The sequence below is a fragment of the Eufriesea mexicana genome, unplaced genomic scaffold (genome assembly GCF_001483705.2).
Source record: "Eufriesea mexicana isolate 0111107269 unplaced genomic scaffold, ASM148370v2 scaffold474474821, whole genome shotgun sequence".
In the NCBI taxonomy this organism is placed as follows: domain Eukaryota; kingdom Metazoa; phylum Arthropoda; class Insecta; order Hymenoptera; family Apidae; genus Eufriesea; species Eufriesea mexicana.
Window position 1 is genome coordinate 454,286 of NW_016907964.1, and position 14,271 is coordinate 468,556.

At 36.0% G+C, this 14,271-nt stretch overlaps 1 protein-coding gene and 1 long non-coding RNA gene across 3 annotated transcripts in view; one reads left to right on the forward strand and one right to left on the reverse strand.

Annotated features, from left to right (window-relative positions):
* UBL3 (ubiquitin like 3) overlaps window positions 1–14,271 on the reverse strand; it is a 92,181-nt gene that overhangs the window by 10,769 nt on the left and 67,141 nt on the right. The gene's annotated exons all lie outside the window — the stretch shown is intronic.
* On the forward strand, window positions 4,265–6,622 carry LOC108548677 (uncharacterized). Its single transcript, XR_001890276.1, has 5 exons — window positions 4,265–4,567; window positions 5,470–5,477; window positions 5,577–5,854; window positions 6,301–6,388; window positions 6,461–6,622. It is a non-coding gene; the product is annotated as an uncharacterized LOC108548677 (long non-coding RNA).

The following is a 14,271-nucleotide window of genomic DNA, read 5'->3' on the forward strand; positions in this document are numbered from 1 at the left end:
CACGAAAGGGTGAAAGGGGAGCTTCGCGACACGGGAATGAGCGTTGTCGTAACGCAGTTGGATGGTTCATAAAGTGACGCTTTGAAAAGTGCCGCTTCAAAAGGTGAATGTGTAGCGGCGGCCTTCGTCCTCGCCATGCCCTTTTTCTTTATTTGCTCGACGAGTTTCGGAGCTTTGAAAGAAAGCCGGGTGAAACGCACAATTCGCGCCTCCTTTTTCCTTTTTGTCCTCTTCTGGCTAATTATCGTGACGGGATACTAGAGAATGGCGATTCATTTTCTTTTCCATGGAATAAAAGACCGGAGCTTTTCTTTTGCATTGTGAAATCGCGTGCAGTTGATAAATATCTTTAAGTATCTTTACCGATTAACATTTATCACAATTTCTTACTTGTACTGCTCGTGAATTAGTCTGCATATGTATATGTATATTCTTATTATCGTTTAATAACACTTAAATACGATAAGTCATGATTTATAATGCCTAACCAAATACTTTAGTCCTCTAATATTGCAAAGTATTTACTTAAACCTGTGTTCCATCATCGAAATAAATCCAATAAAAATTTTTTTATTTTCAAGTAACGAGAAAACAAAATAATATAAATCTTATAATTTATTCCGAGATAGATTCTATTCTTATAACGAAAATCATATTAATAATCAAATGTTAAATGAATTGTGAAAAAGAAATAAAGAAGTTGCAGATTTCTTCTAATTTTATTTCGTGTCAGTCCAATCGGTAAGATATCCGTCGCGGATAAAACAGAAACGATGGTAATGGATCGGGACTCCTTAATTCGATAGAGGGCACACCTAGTAGGTTTCCGTAGTATTTTAGAATATCGAAATTGCGCAGAATGTAATTTCGGCAAACATATACGGTATATGTGGAACTACACTAGAGAGGCGCTTCTGAGAAGAATGAGGTTAGGTACGTTATTTGGAAACTGTATACAAAGAAAAAGAGGAAAAGAAAGAAGGCACAAGGGAACCGTGGAGAGAAAAACAAGGTAAAATCTTGTTTACGGAATGTTTTCAACAAATTATGAATGAATTTATTTTAAATCAATTTCACTACTAATTAAAGGGGCCAGCGGCAGCAGCTTGCCTATGGCTGTCGATTGCAATAACAACGTGCCACTATTCCCGGGGGAATAATCGAACGTGGACCATCGATTGTCGCGAGAATTCGTCGACCAGAAACCAGACGCGAGAACACCAATTTGTATTATGCATCGTGTCGCGAGCACTGATTCCAAACAGTCAACCCTTGCTATCGCAATACGGAAACCAGGTCTGTTTGCAGAAGCTAAATTTCGAACCGGGAATCCTAACAATCGAAAACTCTCACCCGTTTCCTGGTCATTATTCACTTGGTTACTAGAATCTATGGAACGCAATTTCCTTCAACGTGAAAATTGATTTTTTGATATTATACATAATTTGTGCGCGAATTGGAGAATTATGTAGATGGTCAATCATTTGGTCAATCTATGAAATGTTCAAGTTTTTTGGGGAATTCTAGTCTAAATTCTCTAGATTGGATTTTCATTTTGAATACTGTTTGGAGTAAATTTTGTTATTCATATTTGAAATGTTATTCGAAACATGACTTAAAAATTGTTTATAAAAATAAGGTAACATATTTTGATTATAGTTAATACCAATTAAACATCTCTTATCGTTATTTCTGATATAACCTAATATGTAATTATTCGAATTTTTTACAATTAAATTTTTCTTCTATAATTAACCTCTAACTGGAGACATGACGTCAAATTGACATCGTATTTAAGTGATTTAAGTGATAAATGAACAAATTTCACTTAATGTACTAATAAAAATATACTTTTTGTTTATAAATTATCATAATATAATTAATATGATAAAATCACGTAGTAAATAACATATAGTAAATATATTACATATACTATAGCAAAACTGTACATCACCAATTGAAGGTTAGGAAGTTTATATTTCCAAAAAATTTCAGATAAACGCACGACCGTTCAGTTTTACGCGAAAATATCCTATTTTATCCCAGCATGTTCTGTTTCACTTTAAGCACAGTAGCACGATACATACTCTTCCGAAAATTATTCTCATACCAGAAATGCATTTCGTCGTGTCAAACGCAATCAATGCCCACTCTATCCGTTTCGTTTCGATTTAACTTGTACGGGAAACACAAAATTCAACAAACACGAACAAACTAATTCAATTACTAGTTCAATTTTCGATCCTATTGGAATTTTCTAAAAATAAATACACTTTTTCACCATAAAAATAGAAATGACTCGAAACCGCTCGTAATTCGAATATTTCTTGTACAGGGTGCAAAAAAGGTACTATGACGCTCAGGCGATATGTATGGTTCCGTTTTTATCGGCAATTTACACATGGCGCTCGAGAGAACACAGTAAACGTGTCAAAAAGTATCTGCGGGACGCGACATGAAATTCAGAGTTCATAAAAAAAAGGACAGAAAGGTAAGAGATGATTCAAAATAGATAATGGGGCCAGAGCAGAAGTATTCTCCTTGTGGCAAACTGTGTGTAACACGTGCAACGATTCTCTTTCTTTCGTAAACCATTCAGGTTAAACGCTTTGCTATAAGGCGACATGCCTTGGAATGTTATTTTCAATGGATTCCTGCACGGTATAGATGCTAACGCCGCGATCTGTTTGATTAGGATCAAGGTTGCAAAAATCTAGCGGCACGCTTATCAATGTAGATAGGTTAAGTGTACTCGTTACACAGTTCGAGTGTTAAAACACTCGTTAAGCGAATGTAACGAACAGAGCACCGTCCGCGCGCTTCGTTATACCTTTCCCATTTGCCTTCGTGAATAGCGTTCGTCGCGACAAGAGCAAGACGTAAAGTGACAAGGGGGAGAAAAAAGAAAATCGCGAATTCGCGTTGGTAACCTTCATTATTGCAAACGATGTTTCCTTTCCACATTTTTCTGATTTGCGACATGATATTACATCTTTCAATTTTCGTCCTTTTTAAATGTTTTCGATTCTTCAGATTGAGGTTAGGTGACGTAATATCTCCGATGTAGCGATATAACTTTTACTATATATCTTTCTAGGATGTTCGAAGGATAAAATGAACAAGCATTCTCAGTTCTACGGTCATTCAGTTTTTACTCCACTCTTGTTAGCAGTTAATATCCAGAGATACATACAAAAACAATAAGGTAAGCCGCAAAAACATTTGCCTTTCTCCTGTATTTGAAAGTTAACGATTTACTAATTTCACAACTATTTTGCAATGTTATCACTTGAGAAACTATTCCGAAAGCTTTTATAATTGTTTTTTCTTTTATTTGCAGGTCAAATTTTGCAAAACACTTAAGATATTGAATATAAATGGATGCATCCACGAACATATCCTTGGAATGAAAGAGAATCAATATAATTATTGAACTACAGAGGATATGGGTGTAACCAGTTAGTTCATTAGGATTACAAAAATTTTCTTTATTACCTGACGAACGGTACTTCGACTCCCGTCGCGCAAAGGAGAACCCTATTTAGTCGAACAAACGTAGGCGTAACCCAGCTAGAATCGTGGCTCGTATTTCATTGTCTTTCTACTTCTCGGTGAAAAAACAGTAGATACGGGGATTGGTTGTAAGCTGATACTAATTGCCTTTTTTTCTTCAAATTCATTCGACATCTGCTCAAAGTCACTTTCAAAACACTCATGGATCCTCGCTTCACTAGACTAATTATGGCATAGGGTATAATGAAACCATTAAGACGTTCATCTACTAAACAACTATTCGTCAAATAATCTCTAGCTAAGTTATGGGGGAAATGAATACTTCCCGACCTACGTGTTGACGGTGTATTAAAAATAAAAATTAGACCTTTGGCTATTTTTTGTTATCGGGGAAGGATCATTATATAAACCGCTTCTTAAGAAGTCAATTTTGAAAAATGTGTGTTCGAGCTAACTACTGCTATAAAGTATTAATAGCGTTATACTTGAAGCAATTTTAACATGATAAATTGTAATTATTGTAATTAGTCACGCTTTTGAAAATCAATCCGATTAGATTAGAAAGGTTAAACGATTACTCCAGTGGACAGTAATTTTCGTGCAGCAATACTGTAATAATTCCAAGGCAACGAAACTGATTCATGGTAAATTTGCTTTGCATTTTGGAATCCGGCGCGCGAAGGCTATGGTTTATTATGGTCACGTTAGAGTGGCGAATCTAAGAAATATGTCTTTAAAATTCTAGGTCACAGAGTTGCACTCGTGCGAAGCGTTATACTCGAGAGTGGCTGGAGTGTAAAACGTCCATGCAAGAATGAGCTGCTCTTGTGTCGCCACTATGTAGGCGACACTATTTCGCTCAGTGAATTCAGATATCGTTTTTCATCGCATCCAGCGGACGATGCTGTGAGGTTGCCATCGTGCTGCTGACACGTTGACATTCAAGGTTCCCGACATGCTCTCGAGCTCTCTAACCATCTTGGATTGACAAGTCGCAGAAATTGTCTAGTAATGTTTCGTCGACGATTTGCTCATCGATCCTTTTATATAAGAGGTAGGCAAAAATGAAATGGGTGAAATTTTTGGATACGTCGAGGTATCCTGGATTAAATTTCTCCATTCAAAAATAAAATAACTATGTATGGTTAGCTGTATGGTAAATAATGAAATGAACAATATAAATTAACAAATACTAGATGGTCACCAAATTTTGCTTATCTAACTACGTATCACTTCTATTTGATTTGATTCTTCAAAGTGCGAATCTTATTTGGCTTTCACTGCTTTCACTTCAAAGAGAAAGGACGAATTTTTCATGTTAGGATGATATTTAGATGTTAATAACTCGACAAATTTCCTTCGACTTTTTATCTGGCGTAGTTCATTAGTAACAAGATTAATTATAAATACAACAGAAGTATATTATTCCTTTCGCAAAGAGTGAAATCGCGTACCGGTATCTTGAATAAATCATTCTGAGCTAAAAGTGGAGTAGATCGTTTAGATCGTGCTAGTGACAACCACACTTATTAGGGAAATTATATGTAATCGTCTGAGATTATGTCTGAGAGACTACTATGTGATTTATAATTAATTTTTTGAGTTCATTCCTTAGATTCAATTAAGGTTTGAAAATAATGTAACAGAAATTATTTGATGTGAAATATATATTAATTATAATATATAATAATAATATTAAATTTTTATAAAATAAGAAAATCAGGATTTTAATATTTTATAACAGTATCTAGTTATCTTTTATAACAAATATTAATAAGTAAATTCCAATGTTAATAGTAATCGTTAAGTGACAGAGTGTTAAATAAATTTCGTTTCGTTTAATTTCCTTTGGTCCTAATTTAAATTAAATTTGATCTCGTATTTTCTGTTGTAATCCTATATTGATACCATCTACAACTACAATTGGTTTTGTGGATCTTATTGACTTCGTCCAAGGCATATACGTATGTTTTAATAATTACTTTACAAGATATCAAGTTATTAATTTAAAGTAGCAGCCTGAAATCAAAATACGTCTCTGATCTTACAATTTATACTTATAGTGGGACGAAGCGTACAAAGCAAATCCAGATGTCAAATACGAGAACGGGGAATGGAAAACAGATCAAGCGTACGAGAAATTAATCGAGACAGCGTTGTTCCGAAACGTGTTAGATCGGCCAGCGGGAAAAGATTAAAAGCAACAATTTGAATAAGAAGCTTAACACGGCCGGCACAATAGTAATTCCGTGCAATTTACATACTTAAGCGCTGGCTGAAACGGGTCACCGCGTCATTACGTAAATACTCGAGAGAAAGAGGGTGTTTCACACGGAAATAGGTAACGTATGCTGTAACAACGTGTACACGTAGTGAATGGAACAAGAGAGTGCATAACAATTCCGATCGGTTTTCGATTAATCGATTCCGTCTTCAATGAAAAAAAGGGGTAGATAAATACTGATTCACGTGTGCGTATTTTATTTGCGCTTAGAGCGAGTGTGCTCTATCTTTAGAGCAAACATAGATTTAATTATTTTTGGAAATAAGAAATTTCTTACGTATTTATAACCTACACTAAAGTATAATTATCAAATAATACATTGCGAAATTTCATTACTGCAAATTCATTTATAAAATAATATTAATTACTCTCTCGCGATATTATTTAATTGTTCATATTATGTGCTTCAAATATTTCGAAATATATGATTAAAGTGTAAGTCAATAATTAAGTTTTAATTTTCTAACTAAAGAAGTAAGTTTAACGTCTAACTCTTGTTTCAGATATAAAGAATCCATCATATCGTTACACATTCTAAAAGAACTCAAATTAACAACTTCACTACACAACACACTAACGTTCTAAGCTCAGGTATATAACATAATATACATATTTTGCTATTAATTCGTCAACATTCTCATACAAATCTTTCTTCACCAATAGGTCCGTCGATAATACATTTCCTCATCAAAATCTATATGCCCAGCTTCGTAACACTTGCAAAGATGCACCTCTCGACCACGCAGAATCACCAGGATAGGAGATCAAGCAAACAAGGAACAAAGAAGGAAGACAAGTGGCCTAATAGCGAGTAGAAGCATGTATCGGGCGAAGCTCGTCGAAAAATACGACCTGGTGCTGTAAATGTGTGTCGATACCTTCGGGACTTCCGTGCGAACACGAGTCAAACGGTCGCCGCTGTGTATCATCTCCCGTGTGTTGAGTGTAACTATGGGGTGTCTTGGAAGTACAGGTCGATAAAGCGTAGGATGCTGAGAAAGATGATGAAAAGAATATTTTTCTGCGATAAACGTATACTTTCCACATATATAGATTTCTACGATTCTTAACTAACTCTATTATTAAAGGTTAGTAAATCTAATTATAAGATCTATAACAATTCTTTCAAAAAAATTGTCGCATTTTTAAAAACATCGTAAGTGGTAGGTGAATTGAATATTTTACGGTATCTGTTTGACATTAGATCAATTGAGATTCACATGTGAGCTAAATAATTATACAAAATTTAGAATTAATTGAAAAAATATGAGCTTCGAAATTATTAAATGAAAAGGATCGATTCTGCCAACCCACAAAATGGAAATACCACCTTCACCCTTGACCTTACCAGTGACATCTATCAGAATGAGTTATTTACAATTTAAATATTTTCATAAAGAAAAAATATCAATATACTTCTATAATTTACGCGTGATCGACCTTAATTATGTAAATTCAAACTGAAGTTGTTAATAACAACAAATTTCTCCTTTCCGAATTCAACTTACGTTTCCTTTATAATTTACGAATGTCATTTATAATATTGTTATTTAAAGAAAAAGAAACGGATTAAAAGTCGTAATCTCCCATTTTGACTAACCGATATAACTTTAAAGCAGCCTATACCGTCAAGTTTTCACGGAAGCCGGGTTTTCTGTAGCTTGGCTCGCATAGACGTATGACGTCAATGCGCGACTTGCTTAACAAATGAGAGGCGGCAGCGCCTCCGCTGTTGAATGCAATTATAATTTCATACGACACTCGTTCGCATGCAACGCCTTTTTTTTTTACTTTTTCCTCACCATCGTTGTTGCTGTGCTGTTGCTGTTGTCGTAGTGTTCGCGTTATTATATATCCTTCTAGCGAACACGTTGGAAGACGTTAACGCCCAAAAAATCTCGCTCTGCCGATTCGAACGTACGCGAATTACCAAAGAGAAAGTTTCGTGAGAGTATTAGAGGGTGAAGAGCTTGGATCTTGGGAACGACTAGTTCAGGTTTCGGCTTGACCGAAGTGGGAGGCTTTATCGATTGAGAGGCTTGCTCCAAGTTATTGCCGAGGACCTTGTGCTACGTCACGGCTGGTGGCTTTGTTGACGTAGCCGGAGAAACAGGATCCTTTTATTGGGATCTAGAATTCGTACTTGGTTACGGTGAAGTAGAGATGTAGTTGAAGGTGGAGCAAGAATTTCTTCATTATGGATAGTCCTTTTGGACGATTTTAGATGGTTTTGGAGTTCAAAGGTTGCTTCCTTGAAATGCATTGTCTAGTGAATGATATTAGAAACATGGGGAAGTGCGGAATATAGAAGCAGAAAAATAAAGAAGCATTCGACTCGCGTAAAAAAATATATCTCTCAGTAACCTCTAATGATTAATTAATTCTACCGAACTATGGTCGTACTGAAATGACGTACGAATATACCAGTAATTTTTTATTTCCTGTAGTATCTACTATCTTTTCATAACAATGGAGTTGAAACTGTTACTCGAACACTTATAATTTAACACGATTTACTTTCGATATATATATAGGTCTATTATAATGCATGTGCACTAGATTACAAGTGCACTCAAAATACAAGAACAATAAAATAAAAGTTCATACGAGGGTATGTGTACTACTTGACCTTATTTTCGAGTACTCATTTTTGTGTTTTAATAACCTTTTCGAAAGTAGACTAAGCTGACTTGGTATATCGCGCATAATCCTGATTAATTTCACCCTGTAATGTATTTCAGAACCTGCAGACAATAATAAAATTAATAGCGTATATATTTTTTCTAAAAATAAATGGGTAGTACACATGACAAAACAGTATCATATATATATATATATATAAAAATTTCTAGTACTTTTATATTGCAATTATGATGCAACATAATTGAATAACAATAAAAGTCATTAGAAACGTTTGTCATCCTACAAAAAGTTTAATACAAACCCTACGCAATTTCCATCAATCACCATCTCATCTACCTACATTTGCAGTTTTACCTTCTCCCGCTATTAAAAGTACGAATAATGTAAGAACATCCGATTCATTGCATTAAAATTAATCTCATTTGTTTCAATTAAATTTCACACAATCTTAATTCTTATTTGGTCGTTAGATGTCTCCAAAACTCACTGCTAGTGAAGTGTATTCCTACTACTACCCATTGCGACAGTGGCGCACATCTAACAGTCATCTGAATTATTTTGCCAACTCACATGGTGCGTGTCACATGGATAATCGATAATTCACTATATAGCAATCAAAGGCTCGCCGGTAAGATGTTCTTCTATTTATATTTCCAGTAGAGTATATATGAAAAAAGTCTGAAAGCTTTATCGTTACTTCTCTATTATTAATTATCATATTAACTGCTCAACTTTGATCCACAGTTCAGCTGCTACTCTTACATTTGTCACGGAACAGAGTCTGTTAGACGTATTCTCTGAAAAGGTGCGTAATGCGTCATTCCATCTCTGATCTATTTTCTTTCGTTGCGGAGGTGCTACAAAGCTGTCGCGCGAACCAGTTGCTACGTCCCTGTTCCTCTCCTACGTGCGATTCCCAAGATGGGTCAACGAGATACCAGGAATTATTCAGACGAAAGTCACCACGAGTCGAACGTTGCTGGGCTCGGGCCGCAAAGATAACACTGACACGCTTCCGCCAGAAACGAAATATCCCAAACAGTTTGCTGCTCCCTCGTTGGATATCTCGTTCGCGTCTTTACTGTCGCGCAGGGATGCATCGATGCGCCGCTTTTTATTGCGGACACGCTCTTCTATGAGATGCGGGTTAAAAGTATGTGCTGAATGTGTTTTCTTTTAGGTTATTTTTGGTAAGAGTGAGAAGGTTAGGAAGGCGGATCATCATTTGGTTCATCTTCAGTGAAGCTTTTCACAAAATTAACACCATCTCTGTCACGTGGTATGTATAAGATATATGTTGAATTTTTCAATCAGGTTCTCAACAATATATCTTTATTATTATTTTCGTTATTAAGTATAATTATTGAAATATTTTCTTTTAAATTTGTTGGGTATTGGTAAATACGTTATAATAATGTTTCTTTTGCAGTGTATGTTAACAAGGATTGAAGTATATACAAGTCACACAAAGATGGTATTTTTAGATATTGTCCCATTATAAAAAACATAGTTATCGAGTCATTATTTCATCTTGCAATATCTTTTTTTATATTTATGACGCTGATGATAAGCTCAAGATGATTGGATACATATTCAATGTATGAATTGACTGTTGTACTGTTGATTCATTGTAAATTTCTTTTTTAACGCAGCCAAGTTGAAACCATGATTCGTTATGAATCATAATTTCACTGACAGAACAAAGGAGTCTGTACACGTCGGCCAGTTTGAAAGTGTTCATGAATCGAAATTTCATTATCATGCTTGATCAACTTCCTCGATTTTCTGATACAGCTTATCATGATTAATAACTTTGATCACCAAACTTAATTCTTTTTTAGGGTAATAAACTACATTTCAAAAGTAATCACTGACAGTATTTAATCATTAATAAAAACATGTTCTACAGTACATTAGAGTATTTCAGATACTTTCTAGATATTTATTAGTTTCAGTTACCTACACAATCGAAATGAAACATTATTGTTTCCGACATTGATGCAGCCACAGCTTAGAGAGAATAAATTGGCATTATAAGACGAACTTTGAATGTTGACAGACGCGAATCAATACAAGGATGAATCAGATGGTAATGTATCTATTGTGTATACTACATTAATATATTTTACGCTATTTCTTTAAAATTCTGTACTAATTATTTTACTTTTATTGACGACAGTTAATTATTAATCAATCAATATTTTCAAACCCTGCCAGTCTTTTTCTCAAATAACAAGACATATGAGGGAAAATTTATGGTAAGCTCACAACAATATTATACACACCGATTTTTCTTCGCTTCGTTACTGAATCTTCGTAATTAATATCCAAGAAAGAAAAGCACTTCGCTACCGTATTCAATCTTACAAGAACGTTTTCTCTAATGTCTTGACTTTATAGCTCTGGCAAAGAACTTTTGAACTCGTATACTGCTCTCGAGACTGAGAATAAGGAATTCATTTTCGACAACGAATTCGGAGGGGAGAACGTAGTAACCCCTTTGACGTAATTTTAACGAGGCGAGGATTTTCGCGTGGCGCCACTTGTTAGCGACGCACAAAGTGCGCCCCTTTTAATCGGGGCCGTCTCCCGCCATAGCCGATTCCGAACTGTAATTGGATTGTGAGACTGTGGAACGGAAGCGCTTTTGGGCGATCGTTTAGGATGTCGACTTTGAAGAAGGAAAGCTTCATCGTCGTATGGGCATTGAACAAGTAACTTTGTGACTTTACGATGGTAAATTTAAATGGACAAGAATGAAACTGTTGGTTGGAATGTTTTAATCAACGGTTGAAAATTGTTGTAATATCGAGTTCTGCTGCTTGAAGCAGCTTCGAATAACTTCTGCCTTTTATAAATGTTATAAAGAACTAAAATCAACGAAGATATCGGTATGTTTTCCAGTTTGTAATAAATAATTATTATTTGATGACTCGTTATTAAATAACTATCGTTTGTAAAATATGTATAAATTATTAAATTTATAGTTAATGTAACATTACAGGCCATTATAATATCTCAGAAACTAAGGACGACCACTTAATAGTAAAAGAGGAAAAGGTTAAAGCCTTTGCCTAGAATATCACATGGAACTTGTGGTAAGGAAATCATGGGTCGTAGATACCAAACGTAAACACCAAGGCTTATAGTCGATTTTCGTCGATGTCCTTCTGCCTCAGTTGCGTGTTATTCTTCGCCACGTTAGGACGAAATAGTTCGACGCGTGACTGATCTTCCTGTTGATCGTGCCACGCCCCATCGAAACCTCGACAGTTTTCGAACGAGAGTTTGGTCAGTAATATTTATTTTACATCCTTACAATTTCTTCACTGTTCTAAGAAAAATTTAGGGAGGGCGATAGAGTGATCCGTGACCAATAGTAGAGGAATCAGTTCGAAGGTTTTCATTGGTTACAGAGAAGATACATGCACGTTTATTTTTGTCAAGGAAACTAGTAATTTACATAGCTAGAAAAGTAGTAATTTAAACGTGCTTCTGCAACGTTTAATGGTTATTTTCATTAGTCAGGATCGTGGTTAATTTTCGCCTATGTCTTCTTGTCTCAGTTACGTATTATTTTCGAAATGACTCGACGCGTGACCAACTGTTATTGATTATGGCACACGTCATTGGAACTTAAAGCGTAGAGCAAGGAGTTAATTACATTTAAAAATCACCAAAATCGGTGACGGTATTCCTAACTTGAATAATAATAATACGAAGATAAATATTAATAAAGATATCGCAAAGTTGCGAATAAGAAATTAATTTTCTATTACGAGAATTCCGATTTCTATTGTAACCCGAATGCGCATCTTTTCAATTACATAAATCTCGTCGAAAAATCCATGTCGATTTAATCGCAGTCATTCCGTCCCTAAAAATTAATAACGGACGTAACAGACACGGTTATTCTGATGAACGGTAAAAATAGTCGGATCTAATAAAGTAACACGGTACGTATTCACAGGCTGATATCGCGATGGTCGGCAGATAAGCGAAGGAGGGACAATGGGATCCAACGTCGAAATGAATGATGGCGTATTCACGATATCTCGAGCAATATTTCACACGGTACCGTAATATTTTTAAGGAGATCACTTTTCCTCCACGTGACGTGCTCCTACCGACCACTATTTCATATTTTCGATTTGAATTCCTCGAAGAATAATACCAGTGACTTATTAAACACGGCTAAATGGGGCAGTACGAAAAATATAAGCATACGTAGAGCGACATACAACGAGCTATCATCAGAGGGAAGGGGAAAAATGGGAATCCTTTCATCGTGTTGCGATAAAGCTGATTTATCTGTGCACAATGGCACATTATTTGTATATACAAGGCATCGAGATAATGGCGATATAAACAAAGACGAATTAATGACCCGTGAAGCCCGATACTCGCAACCTTGCTTCTTGATTATCTTCATAAGTCTCGTGTAACGATTGTCATACATGCTAATTATCACGTGAACATGGTTTATTACAATTAGCGGGGATTACAAGGCTGATTATACGATTTATTTCATTACCGTTGTTAGACAACTACCAGATATCAAGGCCGTTGAGCTTCCATAATGAAGTTTCTAAGCGGAGTTTCTAAAAGTAAAATTTAACGTTGGTGAAACTCGACTCTAAATTGAAATTTAAATGCGAATTAAAATTCAAATTTAAAGTATCTCGGTCAAATACTTAACTCACTTGCTAATACTCAATATCGTTTCTCCCTACGAGGCTTGATTTTCCACTTATATTCAATGTGTCAACACCTAACCTAACAATAAATATTTTCAAGTTACAGTGTATCAATTTCACACTCCCGCCAGTATAATCTTTCGCTTTATATTTATTTTCACATTCTCCTCTATCTAACCTAAACGCACCATCCGTATACCTCGAAGTGCTTCGGCAACTGCAGGCGGTATTAAAAGCAGGAAGTTACTTTGCCGCGATTTCGCGCGAATTTGCACGAGGATCCAATGGCATCCATTGCAGCCTCGAATCGTTCCTCGAAATGGTTGCAATCCCGCCAACTATCTACCGCACGTAGAATGTTAGAAAACGCGAGGAGAATCCGCGCAGAACACTCACAGAAATGCTCTCTATCTCTGTTTCCCCTTCGTTCTTACATCCTGGTCCAACGATCCAGGCAGAGTCAATGGCGGCGCATTGTTGCGGCGATCGTGTTCACGGAAAGGATACGGCGCGAACACAATGCGTGCCTGCGGCGAGAAGGCAAAACGCGAAAAAGGAAGGGCAAAAAAAAGGGACTGGCGAGGCTTTCGCAGAAATTACGGCGAAGCGCCGGTCAAGATAACGACCGGCCATTGTTCGTGGAAGTTACACTTCTTCTTTAGGGTAGCTTGCAACGGCTTCCTCTCCGGACTTCTTTCAGACTTCGCCGTGAACACCGGGCGCCAAGTAATCGACGCGTCGCGATCGGAACTGATGGACGCCACGTGACACAGTTTTAACAAAGGACGAGGGATTGTGTTGGCTAACGAGAGGTTAGGTTGCAGGGATTTCACTAGATCCATCATAGGAATTTTATGTACTTTCAGATTGGCGTAAAAGTTTATTCGTTCGCTATTGAGTAACATTTTGTTCGTATTTATTATATCGTTCGTGTTATACATGGTGTCCCAGCAACGGGAGTACAATCTGGAAGAGGATGATTCTACACGAAAAAAAACAAATTGAAAATAAAGAATAAAATTTTTTCATTCGAAGCTTCGTTATCGAGAAAATCGACTTTGAATATTCACCGAGTGTGCATGCCTTAGCTATGGCTTAGATGGATGGATCATTGGTATATCAGCATACTAGGTG